Source organism: Capsicum annuum, chromosome 4, assembly GCF_002878395.1.
Source record: "Capsicum annuum cultivar UCD-10X-F1 chromosome 4, UCD10Xv1.1, whole genome shotgun sequence".
NCBI classification, from domain to species: Eukaryota; Viridiplantae; Streptophyta; class Magnoliopsida; order Solanales; family Solanaceae; genus Capsicum; species Capsicum annuum.
Genome location: NC_061114.1, coordinates 25,765,871 through 25,780,954, shown reverse-complemented (window position 1 = coordinate 25,780,954; position 15,084 = coordinate 25,765,871). Strand labels below are relative to the sequence as shown.

General features: G+C 34.5%; 1 long non-coding RNA gene across 1 annotated transcript; it reads left to right on the top strand.

Annotated features, from left to right (window-relative positions):
- The first annotated feature begins 2,633 nt into the window (after positions 1–2,633).
- LOC124897859 lies at positions 2,634–14,081 on the top strand. The gene is made up of 3 exons (XR_007054806.1): positions 2,634–2,917; positions 3,409–3,501; positions 13,823–14,081. It is a non-coding gene; the product is annotated as an uncharacterized LOC124897859 (long non-coding RNA).
- The last annotated feature ends 1,003 nt before the right edge of the window (positions 14,082–15,084 follow it).

Below are 15,084 nucleotides of genomic sequence, written 5' to 3'. Positions count from 1 at the left end.
ATATCCATAACTCCCTCACCGGGTGTCCATTTTGGACGAATCTTATATTAACAGAAAGATTATTTAGTCACCTACGTAATGAAAAGTTAAAATTTAAAGAATTACATAGGGAATTGAGTATAATTAACTCTAAAATCCCATGCCTGATACTTTTAGGGACAAATTTTAGCTTGGAAACTTTTGGGGCATTACACATTAAGAACCTTGTAATTAACACAGAATCGTCATGTCCCATACTTTTTCTAGTCTAGCAAAGATGGGGATGAGAAGGATGACTAACTATACTTAATAATCTCATTGCTCAACATTTTAGTGACTTGTTTCTCTAGCTCTTATTTTTAGTAATAATTTTATTTGTATGTTCACAATCTCACATCTGAAGTTCAAGGTTTAAGGGAAATTCAATGATTAAATTCTCTTGGCGGGACAGGGATTTAGGCTCACTAAACATATCCTAATATCAAGTGTGTAAGTCAACAATGGTGTTATTTACCTGTTCTTTCTTGTACTCACCACTTGACTCTATGTGGAAGAGGTGAGTCAGCACAGCTTAGCCCTTCCTAATTAATTTACCTAGTGTTCTTCCACTGATGATGCTAAGTTGACTATTCTCAGGGATAGCATATAACACTACCTTGTTGCCCTTTTTGCCTACTGTAACACACCTTTTTTCACAATAAAATTTAGTGGATTGAACTTCTTTATCCAGTCATTTCCAAAAAAATTGTCTCAACCTCCAAGGTTAAGAACCCTCAAGTCTTCCTTGAAAGTTTTTCCTCACATTTTCCAAGTAAAATTGGGGTAAGTTGAGCTATAGTACATGTAATTTCCACCAGCCACAGTAGCTCTGATGGGATTAGTGTGAATAGACTAATAACCATCCTCTACTATGGTTACTTCATTAACAAACCTATGAGTGATTCTTGAATCAATTAGCACTGTTAATGATCTATTCTTAATAACCCCTCCAACCAAGATTGTACTAACTCCATCACTACTGTCTCATAGTTCATTCAAACAGAAAACGTCTCTGATCTCTACCTCATCTAATATCTCTATCTTAACTAATTTTGTCAAATCATCTGCGCCATTAGAGCCTCCATCATTCTTACAGTTTAGTTGTTTTTTATCTTGAGGCAACACTTTATTGGTGCCCACCTTACATTGCAGTTGCTTAATTTTGCATTTATGACCTGACTAGCATTTCTCTCCATACTTGAAACAACGGTGATTGGCTTTCCTATACTCATAACACCAAGACTTAACATATGTGAACTAGACTTGGGATTAGCCACCCCTCTAACCCTTGCTACCAGAGGATTAACCAATGGGCTAGAGTTCACTATAGTCTTAGCCTTATTTTGTGTAGCTTTAATAGCCTTCTCTTGCATTCTATCTTGTTGGATGGAATAGCCTAGTGTATTAGATTTAAACATTTTAACAACAGACATTATCTTCTCCTTAAACGCACCCATAAAACTAGACAAAAAAAATGAGCCTCATTAAGAGTAGGATTCCTGATTATTATTTGAGCCTTTAAGTCCTCAAACTTCTCCAGAAATTCATCTACACTTCTCGTTTGTTCAATCTTATTGAATTCTTCTACTATATCATCTAACCCAATATCCCAAACATCACACACAATTTTTCTTTAAACTCAGCCCAATTGACTGCACCCCTACTCACCATAGTGAGTTATACCATAGTTCACCTACAACACTCAAATACAAGGTAGACCCATCTACCTTTATGTTATGGGGAACCTTATAAATTTGAAAATACCTTTCGCACTTACGAATCCACACTTAGGATCATGACCTTCAAATATTGATAATTCTCACATAGGAAGAGGAACTACCACCTAAGGTCTTGCAGCTCTGCCATCAAGCCCAAGTACTGGTAGCGACCCATCACCTCCTAGAAGAGAACCTTTATTCTCTCTAGGTAGTCTTCTCACCAACTAAGTCAAACGATCCGAAATCAACTCAAGGGTACCTTGAATTCTAATTTGAGTATTGAGCATACCTCGTTACTATTTCATTATTCCATCCAATAACTGATCACGTTGTTGTAGTTTTCCATCCATTGTTTTCATCCTCATTCCTTCAGCTATAGTTCACACTTAAAAAAGTTGCAGAACCATGGCTCTGATACCAAATTGTTATCAACTAAAAACTTTAATTGCAAATTAAGGGCTAAATTCTAATAAGCTGATAAAGGTTTTTTTTGGGACTATTTTCTAATATATAAAAGGAAATTACAATTACATCTAGTTGGAGCTAAAATAGACATAAAATAAAAAAGTGGATCTCCATTGATAGCTTAAATCTACAAAAAAAAAAAAGAGTAGAAGGAGAGAGTTAAAAAGGGAACTTGGATAAGAAGAAGAGAAGAATAGAAGAGAGATAAAAGAATAGGAGAAGTATGATAATTACTGGAATTTATGAACGTCCCTCTCTCCATAGTCTGTTGATGACAACCTCCAAATTTATCTCAACCATTGCTTTTCATTAATCGAAAATAAATCCCGACCCTTTATTTTAAGTTGAAGTTAATATTGTTCTCTCCCTCTTCTTTATTTATTTCCTCTTTAACCTCTATTCATAACAAACAAAGTTCCATATGAGATTTAAATACTAGGATCTCTTTACCTCCGAATCAGTTACAATGAAATCTTAATCAATTCGCATATTTTTGGCTCAATTTGTGATTTTAATCCTAAGGAGCTCTCTTCTTCTGTTACAACCTAAAAATTGGTAGACAGTGGCAGCTTGATAGTTGTTGAAATAGTACTTTTGGTATCCGTCAGATTGTTTGATGGTGGTAAAAGTCAGTCTTACTCACCGGCCATCGTGGTCTTCTCGACGACTTCAATTCCAGTTCTATTTTTAGGAGATTGCATTTTTGTGAGTTAAAGGTAAACCATATCCGATTTACACTTCAATATCAGACTGAATTTGCTCTTCAATTTGCTATTAGGACTAATTTTGTGCTTTAATTTCTCTCATATTTTTCCTTCAATTGATTCACTTTGGGAATTTTAAGGTTTGTGTTTTCTTTTATGATTTTGACCTAATTCTTTTTGAGTTTCTATTGCAAAAATGAAGTCTTTTATGAAGCCATGGACATATTTAGCTGTAAAGCATCATCCTTTGGTGTTGACATCAAGACAAATCACCGTTCTTCGAATTACATGATGAACTTATAATTTCAAAAGTATTATAAGTTTTAAAGTTAATTTGTTTTCAAATTTTTAATCTGCCTCTACTCTATTAAACTCCAACTATCAAGACAAAGAAAAGAAGTAAAGTTAGAAGGATAGTAGCATATAGTGTAAAGAATAGTAGCCAATTTTCCTTAGGGGTGAGGCTGTTATGTTGTTAATTGTTGTTCACATATATTTTTCAGGTTGGTGCGTCATTTACAGGACATCAGTCTGTTGTAATTAATCCACAAGGCACCCCTACACTACAATCATATTTTCATCCAAATGGACCTCAGGTTCGTAATTATCTTGGTCATTTCTCTTTGAACGTGCTGGTTCTTTTGCCTGTAATGTTGGATAGATTTGGTCAATGCACTATTCATTTTGCCTGTTATGTTAAAGTGGATGGCATTATTATTAATAGGGAAAAGACTCAAATATCCATTGAACTATCAAAAATGGCTTATTTATGCCATCAGTTTAATGTTTGGCTCATTCATGCCATCGCCGTTACAAAATTGCCTCATCTATGCCATTAATTTTTAACGGTGGTTTTCAAAAATAGCTTTTCCACGTGGCCTTTGATTAAAGATTCACGTCATTAATTAAAATAAGGGAAAAATCTCAAATATGCCATTAAACTATCAGAAATGATTCATTTATGCCATCAGTTAAAAGTTCAACTCATTCATGCCATCGTCGTTATAAAATTAGGTCACCCATGTCATTATTTTTTAATGGTGGATTTTCAAAAATAGTTTTGTCATGTGGCCTTTTATTAGATGTCCACGACATTAATTAAAATAAATCAATATTAATTTTAAAATATGTTAGACCCATTAAAAATAACCGATTCATTTAACATAACCTGACCCACACCCATTAAAATATTTTTTTCCTACAACAACTATTTTTCTAATAAAAAAATAATGATTAATGTATATTCTTTGGCTATTTCTAGTTGATTATAAATCATTATAAATGCTACGCTTAATAGAAACCTCAAAAATTCTATCCTACAGTAATTGATTAGTTTTAATTCCAGTGACTCCAATATATACTCCAAAGTTGCGAGAAAATAAACCAATGAATGATTAGGGAAAGCAAGAAAAAGAAAGAGGTATACCATTATAGAACTTCTCCATTCTCCCATCATGAATTAGGGGAGTATACATTATTAAAAAAATCATTTTCAAATAATGACTTAAAAGAAGTCTGTTATCGCAATTATCCCGCCATTCATATGGAATAACTTCTCCCATCATGAATTAGTGTAGCATACATTGTTGAAAAATCATTTTCAAATAATGGCTTAAAAGAAGTCTGCTATTCCAATTATCCTACCATGTACATGAGATAACTTCTCCCATAATTATGGTATAAATGCTGAAATAAATAATCCCGATACTAACTAATTTTTGATATTTTGGAATTAATATTGATTTTTTTAATTAATGGTGTGGATTTCTAATAAAGACCACGTGACAAAGCTATTTTTAAAAACCCATCATTAAAAAGTAATGGCATGAGTGAGTTGATTTTATAACGGCGATGGCATGAATGAGCCAAACTTTTAACTGATGGCGTAAATGAGCCATTTCTGATAGTTCAATGGCATATTTGAGCCTTTTTACTTATTTTAATTAATGACGTGGATCTCTAATAAAAGGCCACGTGGCAATGTTGGTTTTGAAAACCACTGTTAAAAAATAATGGCATGGACGAGCTGGTTTTGTAACAGCGATGGCATGAATGAGCTCAACTTTTAACAGATGGCATAAATGAGCCATTTCTGATAGTTCAGTGGCATATTTGAGCCTTTTTCCATCTTAAAATTTCTCCCCTTGGTTTCTGTATGGACAACAGATGATTATTGGTCACCCTCGGCAAGTTGTCTATATGCCAACTTATCCCCTATAAGAATCTTTTCTTGTCATTTTGCCTTTTACTTTTTCAGGGTTATGCAGTTACAATCATCTTGCATTTTAGTAGCTTTCATTGTGATAAAGTCAATTTTTCTTCCTTGCTTGATAATGTATTAATGATAATAATGGTCCTCATCAAAAAGCAAGTAAGCTAAAGAGTAATTTTACACAAAAATACAAGAACAATAATGACTATGCCTTAATACTGAGCAAGTTGTGTCCGCTATATGAATCATTACTATCCTAGTTACTTCATTTAAGCTTGTCTCAATCAAATTTGATAAAATAAAATTAGATCTTGTAGCACTAGAAGTTCTGTTCTTTTTGCAAATAAGTATCTGGAAATATCAAAAATATCTAGTGAATGTAAGACCTGAAGTAGTAAAGTGTTAAAACCAATTACCTGGTGTCTCCTGTTGAGATCCGTTTTCCCATCCTTCAATCTATTATAGATACATTTGGAAGAGTGAAAACCGTAAAGGAGAGTTTTAATAGAATAGTAGAATTATCTTTTCTAATATGATGTACATGGATTTATTCATTTATTCAGTTCTCTAAGTTTTGACATCACTTATAAGAAAATCTTATGTACACTGCTGATCACACTCATCTGCTAATGTAACACCCCGTATTTTCGAGCTGGAAATTAAATCGTCGTTCCTACGTGTGTAAGCTCTAATTCAAGGTTTATGTTTAGATTCATGTGTCATGATATTTCACCTAGTATATGAAGTGATTATGAGATGAAAAATGTTCAAAGAAACGGCGTAAAATAAAGTTGAGCTAAGAACCTTTCATTCATCCCAAATTGGATATTCAATTCTATAAGGGTCTATTTTAAACATGTATAAATTTTGATACAAAGAGAATTTTGCATCCCAAGACCTAAAAAATTGTAGATAATTGAATTAGCTTTCCAACGATACCAATTTTGTCTAAAACTGATAACCAAACGAAAAGTTATGGCATTTTCCGTGTGAGATAGTAAGCCGACGCGATCTTGATGCGTCGCGTCGACTGCTCCCCGACATGAAATCAGATGCGAATTTAAAGCTGTTTTACGCATTATTTCAGTTCCTAATGGGACTAGGAGCATTTTGGTCACTTACCCTCACCCAAAATCCGTCTTTAACAAAGCATATCAGCCTCAAGAAGCCAAAATTGCCTATTATTCACTCTTCCTCTAAAAATCAAAACCCTAACTTCCCTCCCATAGATCAAGAACTCTTCTTCTAAGTCAAGATCTTCAAGAAAGGAGTCAAGGCTAGGGATCCACTCTTCGAAACTAATAATATAAGGTATGTGGGACTACTCTAAAAACCTTGGGCATAAGTTCAAATATTTTGTAAAGATTAAAGATCCCCAATTTTGATTTATAATGAAGTATATGATATGACTTTTGAATGATTATGCATCATGGGACTATTTTGATGGAAATATATGTTGAGTTGAATTACATTTCATTAAAATTGAATTAAAACTATATATATGATTTTGTGCATGTTTGTAAGATTAATTGAGAGCATGAGTATGAATTTCCTCTCTTGTTGTGAACTAAAGTTTACCTTTTTCATTGTGAATGATTTGAAATGCATGTCTTAAGATTTAAAATTGATCTTCTCAATTTCATAGTGTTTGACATGGTTTATATATAATGAGAGGGAGTTTCTTGTCATAACAATATTCTAGCTTTAAAAGGGAAAGACTTGCCTGTGATTGAGTAAATTAAAATGACCACCACATGTTTTGAATCTTGAAAAGAGATGATAAGTGCCTAAGTTTTCTTGAGAATTCAAAGTGATAACCCGATTGTGATGTTATGAAATTTTGGGTGGTCATGTGCATATTTTGAATATGATGGGCTGTGAATTGGATCTGATGTGGACTTGTAAGTCAGGGTATAATGATACCCGGTGATACTATGCCCTTAACAGAATAAATGATCAGTGTTTTGAATGTATGATTAGTGGTTTTAAATAACTAAAATTGGGCTTAAAGAGAGGTAGATGGTTACCCGAAGAAGGAATTAGAGTGTAAGGGCTCATCGCTGGAATAACTGAATTTGCTGATTTGGGTGACATGATTGGTTAAAGCCAATGTATACTTTTCCTTCAGACACTGGTATACTAGAATAGAAATTAGGACTCCAATCCTTGTGTCATACTTAGATTGGGGGCTTGGCCGCCGAGTTAAGTACGGATTTCATATAGTCCGTGGGATCATAGAAATGTTAGGTGTACCATCTATCTCAGGATTAAGATAAAGAGTGAGTCATGTTTTCAAAGAAGTACCTTGGAGTCACTAAAGTATGCTCATGTATTTTTACTTACATATAATGGTTATTAACTATATGAAATTCTCACATTTATTTTGTATAAAAACCTATTATTTTGAGTTATTTCACATACCACTACATCTGTATTGAGCCCCTATATTCCATGATCCAAGGCACAGTTTCGCGGTCCCATACAGTAGTAGATCTGTGTGTGTCAGAAGTTGCAGTTGCCGAGCCTTCATTTTTTTGGAAGGCCTGATTTTTAGATTTTAATATTTCTTTCTTTTTATGGTCTACTGGGGCCTTGTCCTAGATTTGTCTCAGACATATGATGGCTAATGTAATGTTAGAGATTTCACAGATGGTTGTCACATGTTTAGAATTTTCAAAATTTTCCTTTTTGAACTATTTTGTTGATTTATGAGATTAACCATGATTCCGTACTATATTTTCTTCTGTATTTCTTTTAATTGTATTAGCGTTGCAAAAGATTGCCAAAGGGAAAGGGGCATCCAGGCCTTCATGGTTCGAGATGCCCATCACGACCAAGGTCTCAACTTTAGTTGTGACAAACTTGGTATCAAAGCCAGGTTCATGGTCCCAGGGTGTATGCAAAATTGTGTTAGGTAGAGTCCGATTTATGGGTGAGTAGCGTGTTGCACTTATAAGTAGGAGTCTACAAGGCATTTAGGAATGTTTCTCTTTCTTCATGTTTTAGTTTGTGCTATGGAGTTAGAGTGTTCCTCTTTCATACTCTAGTTCATGCTATAGCGTCATCTATACGAAAGTAAAGCTATCCTAATTCCTTTCTTACTCCAATGTTCTTAGTCACGTCTCATTTCTTTGAGGTGATTCAAGTACAAAAATTTAGAATTCAAATGATGTTATCCTTTTCTGATTGAGTCATAAAAGATTATAAAATTATGCAAGGATATAAGAGGAGTCTGTTAGTGCTTCAAGGTGTATTGATTCTAGTATAAACATTTATCCAGCCCCTTTCGAAATTCTTACTGCAGATGTCTTGCATAAGGAGAATGATATGTAGAAAAATGTCGGAACTATATTTTACCCTAGTAGTAGTGTATGTTAAAATATCATGACCTATTGGTAGTAAGATGGTCCAAAATTTGGTGACATGAAGTCACAAGGCTAGAAGTCAAAGTGAGGGTGACATTTGTGTAAATAAATAGTTTTAGCTGTATAATCGTGGATTGAGGAGGATGCAATATTTGTAGATTATATGGTAGTCTGTAAAGAAAGTGGTTGGCTATGATTATTATTTGTTCGAAGATCCTAGAGTGGATAGTTATGGTGGTTCTAGAAATCAGTTATAGGTTGTGAATAAAAAGGGGTAGATTAGTTAACAAGTTGTAGGTAGAGACTCATTTGTGTTTATTACATTTTGAATATCATTGTGATGTTTGATTAGGTAAGTAAGTATGATGTGAGAAATTAGACTATGTTGATAAGATTGAAATGGGTTATATTATAAGATTAAGATCGACTAATCCTATTATGTGACTTTACCCCTTTGATGGTCTTTTTCTTTAAGTAGCAGTAAGCTAGTACTTTATGTGAGAAGGTATGTAGTGGATTTTGAGTTGTGATAATGTGGTTGTGGCGGGGTTGTGATTGTAGGTAGTAGCTTGGTGAAGTGAAGTATTTTGGTTGATTTCCCCAATTTGATGGGCTAGTATAGAATGTGTCATGCCTTACCGGTGGTATATAATTGAGGATAGACAACATGGTTGAACTATAGATGTGAAGTTTAGGTGTGGAGTGTCTTGGTGAGAATAATGGCTTAAGATTAATTATGCATGTTTTGTGGACTAACTAGTAGGCTTGATGTGATGTGTGAAATGGCTTAGGTTGGTAATTTGTGAAAGAAAAGGAGTGGATAAATGGTGATATATATATACTTGAGGACTAGCGTTAAAAATGATGAATTGTGGTTGAATCATTAAGATGATAAGAGTGATAGTCTTATAAGAATAAGTTGAACCCAAGATAACATGTTGTTAGATAAGGTTGTATTGTATAAGTATCATGTGTACCCAGCTTGTGATTTTAAATTTTGTAGCACGAAGAAGTCTGGGGAATTGTTGTGTTGTAACTCCCTGAATCTAGTTCCCGGAATGCTACACAGTGCTCATATCCCCAAAGGACCACAAACTAACCCATTACTAATATCTGTACCTGAACATTTCATAACATACTATATAAATGTAAAAATAAAGGCTGAAAGGCCATAAGGTTCAAAACTGAGACATAATATCTGATAAAATATAACATCTGGGTGGGGTATGAAATATCCAAAACAACTTAAATAACTGTCTAATCATGATAGTCTGAAAAGCCTCTAACTGTCTGAATAAGGAGTTGATGGGACATGTCCCCAACTAACTGCAAGTACTGAAATAATTAAATAATGCTTATGTCCTCGAAGGATGAGTACTCACTACTGACTCTGATTGCTGAGTACTGGAATGCTACTGATACTTTAGAGCTCGTGCTTTTGAACCTACTGTATAAAACACCATAGCACAAATACATAGTACGTTTGAATGTACTGGTAAGCAAGTGAGATAAGATGAATGCAAATGGTTGAAATGCATAAACAATGCTAACTGACTATATAACATGAACGTGAGAATACATGCATGAATAAGAGACTGAAACTGAATTCATGATAGCATGATTACTGAATCTAATTACTGATAACATGAGTCACTGATTACTGATATAACTAAAATAACTGATACTGAGAGACTGTATCTAACAGTCTAGGTTCTGATGGAAATAACTAAGTTTCGTACTATTCTGAGTTGACTGTATCTGACAGTCCAAAAATTCTGAAGAACTATCTAAGTTTTATTACTAAGACTGATTCTGCAATTATAACTGTAGTAAGTAGGCATCTAACCAACATGCCCCTAATATGCCATTATGGTTGAGTTGAGGCCTAATCTGTAACCCCAATTGGAAGAGTGTCAATACCGCGCCACTGTTGAGGACAAACTGTGAGTGATCCTCATATAAAAGGTTACTCCAAAGAGAATGGTAGGACCCTCATATACAGGTTAAGCCACCTCATCTACCCTCATATAAGAGATTATGATGTCTCAACCTACGCTAGCTATGTAGTTCTAGAGCACAAAGATTGCTTCTAAGAATCACACCCTCTAATAACAGGTGAGTTTCCATCCTTGGGATCACTCGGTGCTAACTCCTACTCCCATCTGAATAGATACTGCACATAATTAACTAACTTGAACTGGACTGAGTTAATGGATTTTTGTTGACTGACAGAATACTACTGAAATTACTGAATTACTGAGCTTTCTAAGATTTACTGGGATTACTGAGTTTACTAAATTTTTTTGAGTCACATAACTGGCTAAATTCTACTGAACATGGCTTGACTGAGGATATTGTGAAAACATGACACTGGCTCTAGGCACACATCTAAATTATCGGGTACTAGTACCCCCAGGAATCAATAGAAGGAAACTGACAAGGTTTGAGATTCTTGAATACATAACCAACATCAACAATCCATAATACAATAAGTTAGGGATTTCATGAAGTACATGGTTATCACAAACTTATACATGAATAGGATTGCATGTAAACATGGTACAATTTCATAAGGCTAAATCATGACAATCCAACAAACATTTACAAGGCACATTTATAGCATGGGAGTTCTTTGAACATAATGGTAAAACATGAATCCATCAATTAAGTCACAATTGAGCTATATTACATAATTTTCTAGTTTCTTAGGCATTTGGTCAAACACTTATGGTGCATGACTTAGGGCATGGCATTGTAATACCCTAAGATTCCCAACAGTTAGTAGAACCATGCTTCAAGCTCATGAGAAATTAATTCTAGTTATTTGGTAGTTTTATTATCAAGGTTGATGTATATTAAGGCTCCAAATACATCCTATCTATTAGACGAATCAAAACATTCCTTACCGATTGAATTCTTGGAAAGGATATTGGTATAGTCAACTTCAAATGGTAATATCTCTTGCTATAATATAAATTTTTGATCTCACGACCCACCAACAGATATATAATTGAATTATCTTTCAAATGATACCAATTTTTCCCAAATCCGATAACGGAGCAAAAGGTTATGCCCATTTTAATCCCGCATGTAAGCCTGGAAACTGAGTGATGACATTTCTGATGACTTATCACATTACTGACAACTTACCAGCTAATGTCGTTAGCCTTAGGCAAAAACCCATCAATTTATGGTCCTAGGTGATGACCTGGGCTAATGGGCTATCACAGATCTGACGGCTTATCAGCCTTGGTCGTCAGTCGAGAATTTCAGCCACTAGGAAGCTATTTCATAGGGGTATTTTGGACTTTTCCTTCACCTTTCACGACTTAAATCCTCAAAATCATGTAAATAACCATCATAGATCAGTTTTAAAAACCCTTAAATCCTCTCCAATCTCAAGAACAAACAAATTTGGCTTTTCTCTCAAGATCATCACCCAAGAACAAGATTAAAGTTCTCCTCCAAGAAAACCAAGATATTATCATTCCCAATTCAAGAACATTCAAGAAAAGTCATTCTCTTTCAAGATTAAAGCTTTTGAGGCATGTTAGATGTTGATTCTTAGGTTCCTTTCACCCAAGAGGTTCAAGAATCCTTTTCTAAATTCAAGATTATATATTTATGAGATTGTCATGATTTTTGTAAATAGAAATTGAAGTTCATGTTGTGGATGAGTTTTAATTCATGACTTGATTTCAAAGATTCGAGCTTTGATCCTACTATGTGATCCTCATGATAAAATCATTTCAAGTTGCATGATATTGATATATTCATGATAATTAAGTATAGAATTTGTGGTATAACCAAAGCATGCTCCCCATATGTTTGACAGAATGCTTAAGTAAAAAGAATAGTGCCTTTTTAGCATGTTAAGTATGAAATCCCCAATTATGTAATAACTAGTGCATGCCAAGCGTTTGTTAAAATACCTTAGTGAATGTATTACGATAAGTTGCATGCATTATTGTCCATGTGTATTCCTTGTTGAACAACTATAAGATATTAGTATGCATACCCTATGCATTTACATGTTTAGGACATTTAATTAATTGATGAGATATCGTATGGATTGTGTTGTAAATAAAAGCCCATTGTTATGATATTCAAGTGTGGTCCTGTCTTATTTATTTACTATCGAGTCCTGGTGGTATTTATACCAAAAAACTTAGCTGGTGGTCTAGAGCTGAATCAGTCTCAAGATAATCTCAGTCGTGCTATGATCCATAGAATTCAGTCAGTGATAGAACATTAAGGAAATTCAGTAATCTAAGTACAAGTTCAATCCAGTTTCAGTATTCAATCTAATCAAGATCAGTACTCAGTTCAAATTTTAGTAAAGCTTAGTAAGTCACAGAACTCAGTCACATTCAGACACAAAGTAGTATTAATAAGTATTTCGTCATATAATGGAACCAAGTGAACTCAGTTAGATTAGTAAAGAAACATGATCAGTAACAAATTCAGCTTAGTTAAGAATCAGTTCAGAGTCCTTCAATTGGGAGTAGGAGCTAGCACCGAGTGAGTGCAGGGCTGACGACTTTCCCATTAGAGAAACAGAGTCGTTAGCAGCAATCCCTAAACTCCAGAAGTATGTAAACACCCTTCTAGCTGGGGTTACAGGTTTGACCCCACTAGATTAGATTTGGGGTATGTCGGTTAAGTGAGAACTCCCACAGTTATAGCCATAATTTTAGTCTCAATCTTCAGAATAGAAATTTAGAAATTCAGGACTGTCAGATACAATCACTCAACTCAGTAAGGAACTTAGATAGTTCCACAGACTCATAGACCACCCGCTAGATAAGACTGGTCTCAAATAAAGTATGTCAGTATCAGTACCAACTGATCTAGAGATCAGCCGTTGGATAGGCCTGATCTCAATCTCAGTTAATCATTATCCTTAACAGCTAATTTAGAGGTCACCCTCTAAATAGTTTTGATCTCAAATTTCTTCAATTATTATTCCTATCAGAATGATTAGAGATCACTCGGTAGATAGGCCTGATCACTTATAAAGTCAGTTAGCATCAGTAAACTCAGATTTCAGTTTAAGTAGCTTTAGATACTCAGAATTTTAGTATGTTTAGAAACTGCAGATTGATAGTATATTTAGTATCAGTTATCAGATTCAGTCCCAGTATGCTCAGTCACAGTATGGACAGTATGTTCAGTAGTTATAAATTCTTTATGTATGCTAATCTAGCTCTTGTATATCATTTAGTTAGTTATTGATCATGCATATAGCCCTTGCATTTATCCTTACCTTATCTAGCATACTAGTACATTCAAAGTACTGACGCATACTTTTCTATTGCGCTATGGTGTCTTATACCATAGGTTCAGAAGCGCGAGATCCAGAGCACCCTTAGCAGTCAAGACTCAGCCAGAAGTAGTAGAAGTAGCAGTGAGTCCTCTTTATTTAAGGATGATCCTTATTTTACTATGGCATTAGACTTAGTTTATTTTCAGCAGGCAAATTTTGTTGGGGACATGTCCATCAACTCCATAGTTCAAACAATTTAGAGGCTTTCAGGCTATAGTATTTTCCGACAGATGTATAATTATTCAGTTTTTAGATTTGTGTATTTTAGATATTTTGAACCTTATGGCAAGTTTTTGCCAGTGTCTGTATTTATTTTATTATATTATGTTGTGCTTAGGTACAGATATTAGAAAAAGGTTATCTTGTGGTCCTTCGGGATCATGAGAATTGTGTGACATTTTGATTATAGAAAATTGGGGTGTTACAGGCATAATCATCAAATTAACATATCATAACCAATTAAAGTTCATGGTTTTCAACTCACATGTTAACATATTCTCCTAAAAACACATAAAAATTTCAACTTGGGAATCATACAACAACTACCACATGAACATAATCAATACATAGCATGAATAGCATAATTCATAGTTTAAAACATAATTCTTGGGCTTCATGGACGAAAGGAATCCATGAATGAACACTAAGCATACCTGAGAAAGAAAACCTTGAAGGTTCTTGGAGTTCTTGGATGGATTTCTAGAGATTGACCTTGATTTTTAAGGGCTAGGGTTTCATTTTTTGGGAGAGAATGCTCTTGTTTTGGAGAAAAGTGAGTAAAATAATAGCTTTAAAATGGTTTTAGGGATTAAATCCCACACCTAGACGTGTTAAAACCTCGAGAAAAGATATATTTATCCGTAGATAAAATATTTAATTTTTATCAAAATTTCCTGATTTGGAACCCTGGTGCGATGCAGCGCTATTGCGCCGTGTCTCTGGAAAGTGAAAATTGGAAAATTACATGGTAGCATGATGCGGTACAATTGCATTTCCACATTGGATGCGATCTAGAATCTCACCGCAACACTGTGGTATCGCGTTGAAACACTGGAAAAGGACAATCCTGAAATGGGCCTTTGGCGCGATACGCCACTATCGTGGAGCAACACTGGAAATTGATAATTGCCATTTAAGATGGTTTTCCGATGCGCTGATGGCTCAGGTGATACACTGACTCGCTAAAAAGGCTCTAACTCTTTGCTTGGGTGTCGGATTTAGGCGAATTTGGTATCGATAGAGAGCTTATTAAATTTTTCACATTTATAAAAGCTTA